Source organism: Thermobia domestica, chromosome 4 (assembly GCF_964235325.1).
Source record: "Thermobia domestica chromosome 4, izTheDome1.hap1.1, whole genome shotgun sequence".
In the NCBI taxonomy this organism is placed as follows: domain Eukaryota; kingdom Metazoa; phylum Arthropoda; class Insecta; order Zygentoma; family Lepismatidae; genus Thermobia; species Thermobia domestica.
In genome coordinates, this window is record NC_137457.1 from 41,264,931 (window position 1) to 41,284,713 (window position 19,783).

Below are 19,783 nucleotides of genomic sequence, written 5' to 3' on the forward strand. Positions count from 1 at the left end.
CATCAGAGTTATTATACACCAATCGTCTTTATCACAGTAAATCAATATTTTACTTAATACTTAATGTAGTTTTAATACCTTCAAATAGAGTACCGATCTTCAGCTCTCAGCACGCAACCAATATTCTTTCCAATCAATTATCCCGTAAATTACACAATTAACAATTCTCCCGAGCAAAGTTTCATTATTCTAAAAATTAATTTGTTGGACGGATCCGTTTACACAGAATCTAATGGTCCCACGCGAGATGGCTTCGATTTTGAAGATTTAAGATTACAAAAATATATACTGTAGTTGAATAGCAAAGTGAGAATTAACCACCAAACTTCCAATGAAAGAATGATTAATAGAACCACCTAAAATTCTCGGCAACCAACGTCAAATCCTATGTACAAATTAACTAACAAATTGAATTTGAAATCAAATCCAAAAGAGACCAACAAACCAAAAAAGAAAACACAAGTACTGACCAAATAAATTAACAGCTAGGCTAAATTAACAGGAACCCCTGCTCCTCTTATCCAATCTCAGCTTAAACGGCATCAACCCAGATTTCAACCAAAATGTAAAATTTCCAGAGAAATCTTTCAAAGGCAGAGTAACTTCGATCCGACTCCTACAATCCTCCGAATACTCCAGACTCGGTGGAAAAACGAAGGAAAGAATATAGTACTTGAAAAATATTGAACTTAAACCGGCCGTTGAAAACGAAAATTTAGTACTCCATTTCCCATTTCTTCAATTAGATCTTTACTGTATCAATCCAATGCTTCAACTCAGCGAAGCAACCGCTAGCCGTCAGAAACGAAAACAACAGGCACTACGTCATACGTCACGCGGCTCGTGGCTGCGCACTCAGAGCAGAAGACCTTGACTTTTTCGCTCGTTGCTTTTTAGAACACAAAGGTAGAGATTAAAAAAAGAACAGAACATTTTGTTAAACACAGGTTTCCAATATATTACAATAATCCAAACATTTTTCATTCTTTTTTTTTTGTTACTTTTCTTTCTTTTTAATAATGTCCATTTTTTCAACACGCTTTTAATAACCTTTCTTTTTGTTAGTTTCTTTTCCAATTTTAGATGTTCTTCACAAACCACTCGTCCTCCAAAAATTAACAGAATACACTGGTGGAAGCGCATTTCAGTGGCGATTCGGAAATTAATGTAACCTTCGCCACAAGCTGGACAGCCATGTGGCTCACAAACATCTGAACCTAGTCTTTAGGCTACTGCGATTCGAAAGGTTTCATTAGACTTGTGAAGACCTAAGTGGGGGAAGGTAACGCATTTAACCAGCCCCATGCATATTTTTTTTTAAAAAAATAAATATTTGTCTAATTTAGTCTTGTTTTTACTCAAACGCTACAATCCCCATACACAAATAAAAATTAAGTAAGGCCAGTGGACTATACATTTCAATAACTTCTCGAATTTTCTAACTAATTATGATTATTTTTACAAGCACGCTTTAATGTATCAGGAAGTCAGTAAATTTCCAAAACCATCTACATATTAAAATGTTAGGTTTATATGTTTGTCTCTGAGGAAAAGTTTGTATATAATCTTATCGACAACGAGATCTCAAAAACTGCAAATGGTACACACGTGCCGTTTTCGCTGGTCGATTTTACATTTTGTTGAGATTGTCCAGTTCTAATTAAAACGTGATCATCATTTCTTGATTATAATTTTTAGGGGTACAATAGGAGTGTTGATATTTTTTAAAGAGTAAAGCATCACTTCCTGTGAGTTATATATTAAAACGCAACATAGTTTGAATACATGGGGTTGTATATCTACCAGGTGTTTGTTACATGGGCAAACGATAGTGAAAAAGGGAGGATAACCATTTCTCCAGGCAAAAATTAATCTTTACTATTGGGGTTATTCTGCACAATGATCACCATATATCATTTACAGTATAATTAATTGTATGTGTAATATATTTGCTTGTTCCATACTGTATGCAAGAAGAAAAAAACAGTGATAATACATGAATTACAAACTCCAACCTTTGTAGGCTTATTCTTGCTAAACGCGATAGATATTTAAAAAAATCTCCTCTTTATTATACCCTTTGCCTATTTTTATCTAGATGTCTTTCACTTGTGTCTGTAAAGAGACAAGCACAGTCGTTGTGATGAATGACAAGGAGATTCATGCTCATATGTGAATGATGTGCTGTGTAAAGCACAGTTTCACTTAGTCTTAAGAATTCTGATAAGCTATTATCATTTAATAAAAGCTCTATAAGGGCCTTATTATACATAGTATTATTACTTTCCAAAAACATTTAAACGTTACATCGTTATATCCGTATTTTCCCCTTCATCTGTAGTTAAGTTTCTAACATAATATCAGCAATTCCTTTAGCGAAAAAGAAATAATTTATTTATATTATGTGAATTATTACTTCTAAAATTTATATTAGATTTAATTATCATTAGGAAAGAACTCAGAAAATTATAAAGATAAGATCAGTAATTTGATTTTAGAAATACTATATATTAACACTTACTTGAAAACAATTCATTTTAATTCTTTTTATATTTTGGATGAAATAAAATGTGAAATGTCATTACTTGTATTTCAAACTAATAATGGTATTTGAAAGTTTGTGGTGATAATAAAATACAGTAATACAGAATAAGATAGTAAAATTCTTGTTTAACGAAATTACACAAACATATGCGATTATATAGTTTCGAGTGTACATCATTGAATATGAAGTTGTTTGAGATTCGCAATGCGTGTATCAAGACAATGAATCCCATTCCATTGTTTATATTACACTTGAATTAGAAACATTTGCATGCATTCAATCTGCAATTTTCCAATATGAAATTATTCCAGTATAAGAGATCCTGATTTGTGTGGTGTAAAATTACTTTCATTTTCAACAACTAGATAATAAACCTTAGAATTGATTATTATAATGTTTTGTTTAAAAATGGGTTATTTTTTAACATATTACGTGTGATATTAAGAATTTTTTTTTTAATATTTTGTTTAGGTTCCAGATCTTTCATTTCATAAAGATATTTAGCAAGTACTTACCACGCTATTAACATACACACGGAGATCATAAAGATGGGCACAAACTAAGCGAGGTGATTCGAAGAATACCAAAAGTTCATTTGCGTTTTCTCCAACTCCGAGTCGTGTAGGAGTGAAAAGGTGCCAACTACGAATCGAAAATCGAATTTTGGAAGTTGGCACTAATGCGTACTAACGAAGCACTAATGACGGTTATTGTCAAAATTGTCATCTGTCGTATATTTTGTCCCTGATATGCTCGCACGATATTAGCAGGCCAATAATGGCTTTCTTTAAAAATGTAGCCGTTATATGCAGAGCACTAGCGATAGAATATGATTCACTAATGATCATTAATAAAGCATTCATAACTGGAGCAATCGAAATTCTGGTATGGAGTAGATTTTTGCTATGGTCTGCTGGCATGCTTTAGCAGATTCGTAAGGGTTTCTTCAAAATTGTAGGTGCTATTTGTGGAACACTAACGATGGGATATGCGCAGTAACCAGCACTAACTATCTATGAACAATTTCTGAAATCGGGATTGTGGCCCGCTGTAATTTCAATTCGGCGTGTTAACATAAAATTAGGTTTGGAAAATTATTTTTTAAATATATAACCGTTGTCTTTGGAGCACTAACCAAATTATGTGCTGATCTAATGAGCACTGACGAAATACTCACGATATATGAAGTAAAAAATGTGGTCTGCCATAGGTGGCCTTCTAGCTTCATGAAACCTACCAATTTTGTTATCCTAAAAAACTGTATATGGAGAAGCACTCACTTTATCGTTTAGCCGCTTGCGGCAGCATGGCTTTAACATCTAGAATGACATGCCGCAGTCAGTTGTTAGTTCTAGGGAACCAGAGATTTTGTTTATTAGCAGGATTCCTTTCAGAAAAATATATTTTACATGTCGAGTGTAAGTTGGCGAGATGGAAAGGAAAGCTGAACTAAATTTACAATAATTTAACTCAGAATATATACTGTCGTGATTAAATATATCAGATAATTTATTCTATAAGCTATTTGTTAGTCACATTACATCTGGCTAATGTAGTCACATTACAGACAGGTTAGCGTTTGGCTTCTTTTATCTCCCTACTGCGTGTTATTATAAAATTTGCACTATTTCAGTCCCGACGAAAACTAGTTTCGATCAGTGAACAGTATTTCTAAACTACTAAACGTGACATTAAACATAGCAATTTGTGTTCAACTTTCACTTGGTGAACATGACAGTTTGAAAAGTAGAATTCCGCTTGGCTAAGCCTCTACCAAGGCAAGTTGTATTGCACGCCAAGTAATAAAGAAATATTATTATTGATGTACAAAAACAGATTCATGAAAATGTCTCTGCCTCCCAACTTAAACCCCGAAGAAACTAAAGTTTCCGTCGCCATTAGAGTCACTAGTCATATCAAGATATTCACTGTAAATATATCAGTTTCATTTATATTACACTTATAAAATTCAGTTTATATTCATTGCATGTTAATGTTTTGGAACTCCTCTTACTTTAGTTTCTATACTTTATTAACTAGATCAATCCAATCGATTCTATGTATTATTTAACTCCTCAATACAGATCCGAAATTACATTCTTAATTACAATGAAAGCATATGAACATGTTACAGACATGGGACGCCCACTAAGCCTTTATCATTGATTTATTGATCAGTTAGTTTAATGATGAGGTCAGTAGCGAAAATATCATCATCATCTAAAGTCCACAGGCAAACACAACTGGAAATTAATAAATATTTTTTTTTTAATTTGTAAATCAAATATGATCTACAATCAATACAGATGTCGTAGACAGGAAATAGATTAACAAACATGCTATGAATACATAAGAAAAGCATCTCACAATATAAGTGAATCCTTAAGACACGTTAACAACTTCAATCGCTCTAATCAAGGTTGAAAAGTAGTCGCTAATCTCAGGAAGCCTTACAAAATTCTTTAGGTTGACCCAAACGTTTCCTCAGGATTATGTTTTTCACACTTTAATAATAATGCCGTATACTAAGGTACAAACAGTAACACCATAGAAGGCGATTTACAGGGTGCAATAAATAGCTCCACACTCTGAATGATAATATGTGATATGATACTTACCAATGCACAAGCGTGCCAGAGTCACTTTATCTCCAAAATTAATATGTGAGGACGTCTGGAAAATTATCCATAAGAGGTTAAGCTGAATCAGGATTATTTTAATAGACAAGATCAGGTTTCTCATTCTTGCAAAGCTGAGGAACAACCCCGATGCTTCTGAGGCCACTTACGTTTTGTTCTAAAAAGAAGATACATGTGAGGCTTGAAAGGTTCATGAATTTTACAAAATGTGAGCAATAGGTATCAGATAGAAGATTTCACAAACTATCATCTTTAAGCAATACAGAAACGCATTGTTATCAAAGAACCTATAAACTGGGGTTGGATGATACAGCAAAATGACAATGGACGTTGGGAAAAACCCTTTTGCAAATATAGGAAAAGAACCAATAAAATTATATTGAGATTTTGTGTGCCATGATCATCAAACTAGTGCTAAAGAAGTAGGTGTAGCATCAAGGAAACATTTAGTATACATTTCATCTAAGCCCCAAATGGAACCTATTTTTGACCGAACATTGTACGATACTGAAAATTCATTAGGATAGAACTGTTGTTAAAGTACATACACAATAGAGCATGACGTAATAGTGACTGGTAGGAAATAAACCTAAAATCTATCGAACACGCCGGAATTTTAAGAGCAGTTGCAAGGGTACAAACGAATGATAATTAAATTGCGATCATCTATTGTCAACTGGTTAGAGGACAAATTTATATTTATACATAGAAAGTTTAAGTATTTGTTTGGACTTACACAAGATTATCTTACGTTAAATGTATATGAGGTTTGTAACAGAATATTCATAACTTCCTGCAAATTGTAGTCGTAGTCTATTAAAAGAATACCAACATAATACTCCATGAATTTGACAAAATGAGCAATGTGATAGTTAAGAATTTCAATACGAAATCATTGCATAATTAAGAACAAAGGTCATTGCAGTTTTACAAAACGATAAGATGCACTTATTACTAAAGAATTTTCTGGTATGAAGAGTCACACTTACATGATACAAGCCAGGTGATGAATCCAGAGTAAGTAAACAATCGTCGGGCCTGGGTCTCTTGCCAGTTAAGTGGTGCATGATAAAGTGACGTGTAACATTTGACGATTGTGAACCTCCTCAGTTCGTGTCTTTGAAACGGGGATGAGAAGTTGAACTGAGAAGATCACCTTCCACTCACCATTTAGAATGTGTGGATATGTTCACGATTACTATGCGAGAGGTAAATAATTGTACCATGTCTTTATAGGAAATTAACTAGAAATGACAACTCAGATATTGAATTGATATTTGATGGTTATATTTATCATAACGTGTGTTGCAGTGTAAATATGTGATGTTGAATACGGGTATCTAGAATGTTTGCCAGAAGAGCAACGCATACCAAACCTTGAGCGATTGATCACTGTTATTGAGATCACACATACCTTGGATTGTAATGTCAGTTGGTGGTCCTCTGTGGTCCTCTCCTGGGCTGGTCTCTGGATTGTAGATATCGCCAAGTTGATATCTTTCTGGGGTTGTGTCTCTCTGGTCAAGACACCGCAATCATTGGTAACGATGATCGGCTGAAGCTTTCTGACCAATGTCCTCTGTAACTAACTCCAAAGTTAGTTTGACGAATGTAAACGGTTTGAGACTCCCGTCTCAACTTCTCAGTGTAATCTGAACTTCCAAGTCCTGTACGAACGTCTAGGTCGCCTACGAACTTCTCACTCAAGAGCCCTCTCGTCCTCTGGTTTTGTTCAAATCTTGTCCACAGGAATTTGATGGTGTCAACTGACGTCAAGCCCGTGTGCCCTTCTTTCTTTGGAAAACAAGGTCGCTTCCTTGTGTCGCGAACAACAACTACAATACTTGGAATGCTTGTGATATCATGATTCTAGGCAATTTCTACATACCCGTGAATGTGTTTTCATGTTCACAATCATTATACAATTGCAACTTAGTGAATTCTGTAAATTATTCTTACTAACACATTTTCTGAATTCAGTTCCTGAATTTTCAGACAACAAATAATGTGCTTTACTGATTTTTAAAAGCTGACACAACAATAGTACAAATTTTGTGAGAATTGCATTATAAAGAATCTTGAGCTTGACTTAACTTATTTTCATTGTTTTTACCTTCATCAAACAAAAATTAAAATCTTTAATATATCTGATATTTTAAAATATACATAAAATTAATCATTGAATTGCGAGCTCTGCTACATGAAAATACAGGCTTTGCCACACTATAGAAGGAAGTCATATGCAACTCTGAACGAGTCAGATTTTGGTATACAAAACACAGGGAATGTTATATACATATAGGGAAATTCCCGCATGTAGAAAAGTTTCTAAAGCGGAACGGTGGACTGACTTGGTATTACGAAACTCTCGGGAAGCATTCAAACTAGGATTATAGGTTACTTCTGCAAACCACAGAAAGTTACTTCCGACAAACAACATAAGCGTATCAATGTCCACAATATGAGGATTACAGAAATCTGTGGCCACACTCTCAAAGGTTTGAGGTTCATCTTCATCCTCTGTTAGCGGACTTTCACTTTCACTACCACTATTATCCTAATTTTCTTTAAAATTTTTTTTTCACCGCGTTTACTAGGCATAGCACTTAACGTATTGATAAGTTCACGCCGAAAGGGCCAGTCAGCGGGAAAGTCGGACCACGGCTTCTGAATCCTTATACAAGAAGAAAGTCGAGGTTTCATTCTTGTGCAATATAGAGAATAAGAAACTGGCGTCCCCTTCGAGGTCAGTGAATATCTTCAGGCTGTAGATCAAGGTCAACAAGATCAGATAAGGGATTATGAGTTTCCCAAGGTTTCTGTAGGATGTCCTCAAGTGTGTTGACAGGTGCGTTCTCAAACCAGATAGAAATTCAGAAGTACTTGACCTTACTGTTGCTTTGACTTTATGGAACCTGTGTTCTCCGACTTTTCTTCTTATTGGCCAATGACGACGGGGCCCAAAAGAGTGCCAGAGGTTTCTTAATTCAATCTGGAATGGTGTATGAATTCGGGTTGGATATTATTATACCTTGTTTCCCTTACAATATTCCTATACTAACAAAGTAATTATTTAGTTTGGTAACTTTCAAAATTTGATGGGGGTGCAATGTAACAAGGCCAATATTTAGAAAGTGGCACAACGTACCCCTGTCAAAATATGGAGGGGCTGGTATTCTTATCCCTAGGTCATTGGTAAAGGGCCACAGAATTTTCATTGCCGAAAAATGTAACGAATTGACATTGGAAGTTCAGAAATACGTTCAACGAACACAATGTTATAAGGTAGAAATAACATTTATAAATTTGCTCTGTAAAAGGAATACGGCCTTATATAGGAGCATACCTCTGGTATAACAGTGATTTTACTGTTGATTGTTTGTATGTTGTTTCCGTCTGTCAGTTTTAGTGTTTGAGCTAATCTTACTTGAATTTAGTAACAGAACTATTTTCTAATACTAGTATAGAGTATATAGTTAAATACATTAGCTTTTTTCACTTTTAATTTACTATGTCAATGAAATTTATGAAAAGCTAATTTAAGTCGTCAAACAAACTTAACTTTCATTCTTATAAAGATAACTTTACTTTGCTAATCGTTGTCTCTCTCTCGGGTACTTTGTCTTCGTCAAAATGTCCTTGCTTATTACTGTTACGCTTATATTGTTTGTATACGAAATGCCTCTAAAATTTTAAGATCCTATATGTATTTTTAAACAATTGCTAATTCAAGATCATTATTAGAGTTTATTAACTGGCTGTTGGTTTGCATAGCTCTCTGCAGTGGACCTTAACCATTAAACTTTCTTTTTATAGTGCATTTGTTGAATTTAGGCAATGCTTTCAGGAATATAAAGAATTGTGTATCGTAGGGCACGAAGTGTATCGGAGGTTGCACGTGGCAGTTTTCTTGTCTCTTACTATTAAGAACGAAACAGTTGTGAAAGAAAATCTAAATCTTGCGTACTAACTAGTTAGAAATATTGTAAACTTAAGTAAAGACTGGTAAATTAATACATGTACTAAGGCTCTTCAGTATTGACCCAAAAGAGAAATAGCATGTGGCCGAAAGCAGTGCTCAGAACTTGATTTTTATTAGTTTACATTTAATTTATGTAGGTTCAAAGAAGCACGTCTTCTTAGGCATTCTTCTTTTTCATATATTTCTTTAAAGCGAAATGTACTTCCTAGTAATCAAACACCATGCCAGTTTTGGTAATTATGGTTAAGAATTTGTGTTCCCTTCGAGAAAGTTCGTGAATTATTCATAGAGCGGATTAAAATATTGTTCCTAGTTTCCAGAAGACACAATTTTATGTAAGCGAGTAGTTGTTTAAGAAGCGGTCACGGATGAAGAAGTTTATTTTTCATTTAATATACCACTTCAAGTGGGCGAACCTTTGAAAGGTAAACTCCCAGAAAATTCACCACCTGAATCAAGTAAATATGATTCCGATGAAGAAATTAAACAACTGGCAAAGAAGGAACTCTATCAGGAAAAGACTGCATGTGACGTACTAAAACCAAATCCTTTCTCATATGACTCAGGTGAAGAACTCAAGGAGTTTATAAATGAAGAACCTTGTGTTGAGAATTTCAGTTTTCTTAAATATCCGCAAATTGATTCTCACCCTCCTCAAGTGAAATATTCCCCCACTGCTGATAACGCACTAGCACTATTGTTATATATAAATATTAGGCAAGGCATTTTAGATAATCACGAAGTGAAGACTCCTTCAGAGGCTTCATTACCCTTATACGAGTATAAGGCAATAAATGTTAATTTACCCCATCCGAAAGAACCCCAAATAGCAAATAGACAAGATCCTGATAAATCAAGTGCACGAGAAGAAACTAACGATCGAGTAGCCAATGTACCTGTATTAAAATTGCCGAAATTTAAAGGAAACCCTAAAGAATATGTTACTAGATTCCTTGATGAATACCAGACCATACCTCGTGCCTTCAACTGGCTTGACCAGGAACAAAGTACTTATTTAGTGGTCTGTTTTAAACTCGGCCCTTGATTGCTTCTTATGTTATAAGGATGCCATCCAACAGTTGTAGTTTCGGGAATTAAAGCATATTATTTCTCCAGCGTTTCCTGATGATTCGTATAAAGGTCAGCTTGAACAAAAGTTGAAGAAAAACCGACTTCCTCCTCGTTTTCCACTTGATAACTTCGCGTACACATTAATGTGAGATTGGATATTTGTAAGACCTCAAATTGGAGGGAGTTGTTACACTTACTAGATAAGGAATTCCCTTCTATGTCCAGGTTTTAGCTTTAAAGGAAGTATCGACCAGAGATCAAGCTATTCATGTTCTGCGGTTACTGTATTTAGCTGACATGGATACTGAATCTCATCGGGAAACGAAGAGAAAATGTAGGGAAGTAAAGAGAACACATCATCTAAAACCTTATATGGGCGTTAGAACCGATTCATTTGTTAAAAGAGTGTGGACGTATAAACGCGAAATCTGGAGAGTGAAAGGAGCTCGAACGCAATTTGTTACGACCAATAAAATTTCTTTTTTTTACCGGTCGACAGAATACAATAACAGCAATAATGATAATAATAATAATTGTTATTCCAAAGTAGAAATAATTAATTAAAATATTAAATAATAATAACTTTAAAAAATGGAAAAGATATTTTGATGTAAAAAAACTGATTTTACACTATTCATTATTTTGAAAGAAAACTACTGTACATTAAGCAAAATCTCGCTTATTGATCAGAGGCGACTAGGATCTTGTCCTAAGCAGCAATTCCATCAGTGAAATTAAATCTTTATTCCTTTCTCATAACAAAATCTTGTATTGTAGGTTAGTAATTAAATTGAGAAATTTGCCACTGCGCTTAAATTGAAATGAAAATAACTTGTTCAATATGTTTATTGACTCAGAAATAACAAAGAAACATCCATCATTGCATATACATGAAGTTGCCTAGACTGTGAGTTTGGCATCAACACAGCAGCTCGTATCTTCATCTATCCATTACTTACACCTAATACATATAAATAAGGCCTGCTAGCGCCTGCTAAGAAACTGGGATGTTATACCTCAGGGTTGTCTTGCAGTATCAAAAAAAAGATTAGGATGAAGGTTTCTTACACTATAATTACTTATTCTGACGAATATTACAAAGTTTATATCAGCCATGCCATCACGCCAACATTAAATGACACATATATTATTATTACTAATAATAAATTATTTATCGTGAGTTAAGAAGCAGCAGAGCAGCGGATTTATGACATTGGCAATAAAATATACCAATATTTTCAGCTCTATTTACTTTCCGAATAATTATTACTTAGTATGAAAATTCTATAATTATTCAACAATAAAAAATTTAATGAGGAATGATATATTTACATGAAGAAAACATATATGGAATGTGAGGCATTGACTTAAACGAAAAAAATCGTTCATTACTGCATTAGAAGCTGATTATAGATAAATCCCAATTTCCAGCATGGCACCACTAACCAGACAATATGATAATAACAATATTATTTGTTTTTCTTAAGTTGGTTCATTTCTAAATATTGCATGAATCGTAAGGTAACAAGATAGAGGTTTTCTGAGGCAGGCAGCTGTGAATGAATGGTTCCGTCGAAGCTCATTTCGTACGTTAGCATTCATTAATTACAAAATTTAATAATCAACTAAAAAATTTAGAATATTATGGAAATCAAGAATTTAAATTTATCACGCGATTACAGCTATAAGACATTCCCACTATGAACCTGAAGTGCATGACGCTACCGGTAATTAGCTACGAATCATTATCGTAACCATCACACTGTTCAAATACACACGAAAAAAAATAAAGCTTATAGAAGTTTCTTTATCACTGATTAGTTTTAATTTTCAGTGCCACTAGTGCCACCGCTAAGAACTAGACAAAAAACTTTGTATTTAAGCATATTGCAAAATTTATCATATTAATCAGTCATCCTGGGATTCCCACTGCAGCTATCCGAACTCCTGTAAAGTAAATAATTGATTAGGGATTACCTTATAAAACAGTTATACCATCCAGCACCGTTCGAGTCGCAAATAAACTTCCTCGTTGTACCTGCAGCATCTTTCCATGACTGATAGAGATTGTCTGACTGTATCAGAATACCACATTACAGTATTACAATTGAATCCTCTTCTTGGTGTAAAGCCCATAGTCTACACTGAAATTCACATACCAAGTCCTTCCCAGGTCACTTTATTGCTTCTACTGTCATTATCAAAGTTCCAATCAATAATTTTGGATAGTTAGAATGGCCAAAAATTTCATAACTTAAATCGAATAATGGCAGGACTTCTCTCGACGCATAAACCGATTATGTTTTTTTCAAAATTATATACATACGTCACACGTAACAACTTATGCCGAGCTATGAACAAACTAGAATATATCTCTGTAAGAACATTATTGCCTTGAATCATATTTAACATGTAAAATTTACTCCCGTAAGTCCTAAATAAATGTTGATACTAAATTATTTCATCCAAAATATATAAAATATTTTTATACATCACTATTTCTTTACTTCCTCTTTGAATTTAGCTCGCCAGTTGTTTTGTTGCTATTAATTTCAACTGCCCGTACTTATAAATGGCAAGCATCGATTAAGAGAAGCAATTACAGCCATCAACTTTCATGCACTGTTCGACATCATTTGCAATATTAATAGTTAAATATTCGTAATAATTAATTTCTTTATGTGGAAAATAGACGAAGTTTAAAATATAAATAATTACATATAATCAGAATGCACTATACTGATAAAGAAATTTTAGCTTGCACATTTGTTACTGTAGCTAAATTTTGATTAAAAGTTTATAAACGTTGGAACAAAATATATCTAATCATGTGTAGTCCTTAAGCAATATATATAATTTAAATTTACCTATAATGTAGCTTATTTATAAATCAAATTATTTAACTGAGAACTACAACCTAATAAAATATACGAACGGGTGAGTACCCGGTACAGCTTGAGAATACGTTTGTAAACTATAGAAAATTAATAAATTCATATTCAGACAAACGCAAATCTTTTTTTTTACATCGTGGAATACCAACAAAACACACGATCGATAACTATAAGAATCAATGTCACGGATTCAGAAGGATCCGTTACAAATTGTGTGATCAAAGATTGCCCACGATTCCTATTCGATTTTTTAATGGAAAGGTAGATGCTTTTTTAGATATTGGTTCGCAGATCTCAGTTTTGGCGGAAGAAACGATTCCTCAGAATTTCCCCATTGCTAAGAGAATGCGTGCCACAATTCGTTTGCGCACGTTAGGAGATAAGTAAACTCAACCACTTCCCGTGGTTCGGTTAAGTTTCCAAGTTGGAACCTATCATCGAAGATCGCGTCGTTTATGGTTAAACGTAGCATTTGTTAAACAATCTCAATTAGACGAGAAAATGGTTCTAGGATTGGATTTCATTCAGCGTTACACGTACGGCATTGGGTTACAGTCCATTCTTATTAAAGAGAATCAAAGACATCCTAACATAAAGTTTTATGTTCAGTATTTGCCAAGTCGTAAGGAACAAACAGTACTGAATTTATCGCATGTTCAGTTTTACTACAAAAATGGTAACCCTAGGAGAAATAGAAACGTTGGCTCAACATCTGTATTGCGTACGAACACTGACGTGACTCAAAGTAATTTAGAAGTCTATGATTCAATCTCTTTTTCTGAAGACGCAGATTGTGATTCATAACCCGAGAACGAATTTCCCATATTTAAAATCAATTGTATTGAGCAGAAATCATCTCGTAACTTGATCACAACTGCCGAGCGCATGCAAATACTTGCTGGGAAAGTTGGTTTAGTACAAGTTAAGCCAAGTTATCCCATAACTGGAGGTGGAACCGAATGTTGTTTTGCATCGAACTTACTCATGTTTAATACCCCCCCTACAATGTATGTAGAAGAGAATGAGTATGCCAAACTTCCTGTGTTTAACTTGAGTAAGCGGGACGTGACTATACCAGATGCTCAAATCATAGGACATTTAGAGGAATGTGTTCCTACATCAGAGGCAAGAGTGAACATGGTTAAGCCCAGCCCACTCTCCGCTGAGAAACTAAGGATCCGAAATCTAAATTATAACACGATATTGGTAAGGAAATTGATATTTCCTCGGACCTGTCCCCTGAAGATCGAAAAAGAGTAGTGGATCTATTAACTGAATTTCAATTTATCTTAGCGTGGACAATAGACGATATGACCGTGACGCATGAATATGAGCACAGCATTGAATTAAATTCCAACATTCCGGAATCTTTACCTCCTTATAGAGAGACCTTAGAGACTAAGAGAGCCATGAAGGAAGAAATAGACAGATTGCTCAAACAAAACATCATTTTTCTTCGTAGATCTCTTTATGCGTCTCCGGTTACATTGGTTAATAAAAAAGATAATTCTAAGAGATTGGTAGTGAAATTCAGAAGGCTAAATCTTATAATATCTCCTGAGTGTTACGCTCTTCCATTAATCAACAATTCAATAAACCTATTCACAAATATTCCATTTGTAAGCTCCATGGAGCTGAGATCAGGATTCTTTCAAATCCTCTTAATGGAAGAGAGTAGTGGCAGACAAATTTTTCCACCAGTACCGTTATGTAATATAATTAATTTAGAAAGTCCATGTCCTAAGAATGGGTGTGTTGTGAGACGATCTGGTAGGTCATTAGGGGTTGATGACATGATTACGTGGATTTGGAAAGTTCCTATGTTTTTTTAGCTATGATGACATGTATGCATTGTAGGAAAGGTCGTGTTCTCTTTTTCGAGTGTGTATACGTGTCTGTACAGATTCTATACTGGATATTTTTAAAATAATAATGGAAATTTGAATTGGTTCGATTTGAATTAAATCTGTTGATATGATTAAATTAATAATCCGTAGTAGTGTTTAAATTAATAATAATAATATTGAATATATTTACATTATTGACATTGATATATATATATGTATATATATATATATAATTTGTTCGTTTGTTTTACAAACTCGTTGTTAAAAATAAGATGTTCAAACAATATGTGAGAGAATAAAAGATATTCTCCTAATAAATTAGTCGTAGCAACTTATTTTACGGATTTTACTTATTTTTATGAAATCTCATAAAGAGAAACTTGTTTCAAAAATATTTTAAAAATAAGAAGCTGAGAACACTTACAATGTGTAAAAGTTTATGTGGTACGTACTGAGAATGAACCTGGGACCTTTATCACCAGGACCCCAAACTCCGCAGGTGAACGCTGTATTGTACTGAGAATGAACCTGGGACCACAAGCTCCGGAGGTGAACGCTGTATGATGGGAGGGAAATATTTATTCATGCGGGACTTCTTAATTTGACGGATCGTATTTTTTTAATTCTCTCGTAATTATTACTCGAACACTGTATGAGCATACTAGAAATTTCGTGTACGGTACGATACACTATGCTGGTACATATAAAGAGCGTGGTTTCCGTACGTCTTTTCCTGGTGAACTTAAGACATGAACTGAACTTTTCGCGCGCTTTTGGAACACCGGTTGGGTAGTAGTGATGATGTGTGCTTGCAGGGCTTGCTAAAACTTGTTTTCAAATTCAAAGGAAAATCGTTGACACGTTTGGTAAACATCACAGAATACCGCCAGACTAATAGAAATAACTTTGGTGCCGCGGTAGGTGAACAAGAGAAAGATTGCGGACATGGAAGATAAGCATCACAGGTTGGAGACAGACTAATAGAAATAACTTTGGTGTCGTAGTAGATGAACAAAAGACATTGTCGGTGAAAACATAAAAGAAAGAATGGGGACGTGTAAGATAAACATCACAGAATACCGCCAGACTAATAGAAATAACTTTGGTGCCGCGGTAGGTGAACAAAATAAAGATTGCGGCCGAAAGAGATAAAGATCACAAATTGGGGACAAACTAATAGAAACAACTTTAATGTTGGAAATGCTGAACACGTGATTACCTTGCGGTTATAAAAACACTTTAAATACAGGTTATAAGAGACAAAATATATAAAGACACATCATGCAGTCGTATGAGAAGAAGGATCTTTGCAATAGCAATATTGAAGCAATATCTGATGCTGAAACAGAAATATACGAATCATCGTCAGATGAAGAATTTCATTTTAATGCAATAGATTCACCAGCGCTAACAGTTTCACCAACACCACCATCATCTTCAGTTGTATTATAAAGAACATCACGATTTTGGGCTTTATATTGTTGTTGTAATAGTGAAAAAGTGGATCGCGAATGTATAAAGAAGGCTATTGAAAAATGGAATTTTAATGAAACACTAATATGTGAGGGATGTACGACAGGATCTAATCATGATTTTGCTCATGATTGTATGACTATGCGTCCAGAATTATTGGAAATCCGCGCTTGGAGTATTATAGCAAGTCCTAGTGTTGAAGATGATGTGTTTTATTTGTACGCAAACACGCATATTATCGGACTATTAACAAGAGAAAATTTTATGATGCCTATGTGGAATTATTAAGTGATACAGGCTATTTACCGGAATTACTAGAGATTTTCATAAGAAAAGACAAACAAAAAGCGAATATTTCAGATTGAAAAAAGTATTCGAATAGTGCTAGTGTTTCATGTGTGTTATGTACTGGTGAAAACATTAATGTGAACTGTGTATTAAAAACTATGAAAGTATACTTACACAACAATAATCCAATGGAATGCGTGGAATACAAGTTACATCCTCCTCATGAATGTAGACATTTTCATAATACTGGATCATTTGCAGTGAAGTATTTATCTCTTCACAAAACTCTTAGTGAACTCTTTGAAGTGTTTGAAAAAGAACATAGTGAAATCTCATTTCTATGCTTTATGCATAAAACTTGTGATCTTTTACAAAATACAGAATTTGTTGGTCAGATAATTCCGTTTTTTATTTTTCATACAACTGAAATTTCACCATGTGTAAATCAATATATTATCTATATTCAAGGTTTTAAAATGTCTGATAACGAATTTATTATTCGTGAGTTTAGTTTAGCTGCATGCGATGATACAGTAAATTTCCATTGCTTGGTAAAATCACCAGTAGTATATAATTTATTTTGACTAGGATGTCCAAAACAAATTGACTGGTTAACATTAAATTTGCATGGATTGAAATGGAATAGCAAAACTGGATATACTGTATCATGCATACGAAACGTTGTATATCAATTATGCGCAAAGAATTCAACCTTTTACTGTAAAGGTTTATAGAAATCTCTTTGGATTAAAAAAATATTTGCATTAGATAATGTCATTGATTTAGAAATAAAACATTGTCCTTCGTTAAATGAATTATGTGGAAATACATTTAATGAATATTGTTATTTTCACACAAGTATTGTAAAGGAATCAGGATGTGCATATCGTAATGCACAACAGTTGAATTATTGGTGGAAATATGAAAGAACAACAGCATTAACTAATGCATTATCAAGATTGTAATGAGGAATTGTAAATAAAATGGGTGTAAGTTTAAAAAAAATATTGTAAATTAAAAATGTAAATTAAAAGAAATAAATAAATAAAATTATTTGTGTTTTCTTTTTAAAAATTTGTTTACATGTTCATAAACAATATCATCATTCTTTTTCAAATTTTTCTTGTTAAATAATTTTAAACACTTTTCAAATGATTGAGTGCGAATAATATGATGCAGAAAATATAAGACAAATAGCCACATAACACAGAATTATCATGTTGATATTGTTGAATATTTGTAAAGTACATTTTAGTATTTTTCGACAAAAAGTTTATTATTTCCTTGGGAATGTCCATAGCAAGACTATCAAAGTAGTACCCTTGTTTTTTCTTATTGATGTACACTGCAACCCAGTGGGAACCAGCAGAATCAGATGCATCAAGATTAATCACAAGTGCTGCAGGAGGTTTCACCGTTACAGGAAGTTTGTCAATAGGGTAAATTCCAGTAACACTTGCACCAGTCACTTTATCACTTAGTAACACTTTTAATAATTCATCACTATACATGATGAAGATTATTATTATTATTTTTAATTGTAGTAGGTATGTAATTATCCCAATTATTCACATGTAACACATAATCATACACTTTCACATATTCACTATACAGTAATGCTTCATGAACAGTACATCTATATTGTCCGAAACGATGCTTATTATGTGCACACCGATGAACGTGAAAACTTAATGCAGTTTATTTCTTCCAAATTTGTAACTTCTCTTTGAAGAATTTCTTGAAGCAAACACTTTCTATTTATTCCATATGTGTATATGGTTGTAGTATTTGAACAATATGTTTGAAGTATTTCCTTAAGATGTGAATATTCTACATCCCCTTCGTGCCAGGTAATGCCATACACATTCTCACCTAAATATTTGTTTGTACTTACGATAAGCTCAGAATACTTATTTAAAGGAAATTGTGGTTTAAAAACCCATTTTTTAAATACAGGAACGTCAGGATTTACAATGGCTAGCTCTTTTATAATAAAGTCATCTTCGTTATCATGACACGTCGAGAAGTGAACAACAACCCGCATTGTACTCAACTAAATAAATTAGAAGGTGCTATCAGTATAAATATTTCTGTCTTTGTCTACTTGTGCTAAAGAATCGAATTGTGCGTACACAATGCAAGTAACAGGTTCAGTTAAAGTTTCTGAAAATGATACTTTTAAATTTACAGGGGAATCGCGTAATACATCCCACGTGTTATCATCTAAAGTTCCTGTTGGAGATAGAATAAATGCATACAGAGCATATCCGTTTGGATACTCATCAAGAGTAACAGTATGTGAATAATTTTGATAATATATACCAGTACCTGAAATCAAAGTATAGTAGCTTAGAAGGTATAAATTATTATTAAAATAAGACGTGAGGGGGTTGGGAGGAAATGATTTTGAACCGACTTGTAATTGCAGTTTGTTAACGTTAAAGTTTCGTAATTCAAAGTGATTAAGATGTGATTTCCCATTGAAGGCTGTGTTGGAGATGAAACCAATAATCAGGCGTTTAGGAACATTACCCAGGAAAAGATTATCAATGCTGTAAGACTTTACTTGTGCAGGTATAGTATAACATCTTGTTTCCACTCTCGTCAGAGGTAACTTGGCTGTTTCCGAACCCATTCGTGTATTTAATTGCATAGATAAATCTGCAGCTACATCAATACGTCGTACATAAAGAATAATTTCCTCAAGTGCAACTTTATAACTTGTATTTTCAACAGACATTAAGCAAACATTATCTTTACTACGATGTAGTTTTACAAGCAAACTTACTTTGTTAGAAAGCATACGATCTAAACTTACAATATCAGTATGAAGAAGTCCATACATTTCAAAAGATTTACTATTTTTCACCATATTAGCACGTTTTTGAAAACCAGCATTTGTATTATCTAATTTATTAAAATTTTTTGCAGTATCCTTATGCCACGTGGCACATGCTAAATGTGTTTGAGAAGCATCATGAGAATCATTTAATAATGTTTCAATGTATGCACGATATGGATAAGATCCTGATGAAGAATTAATT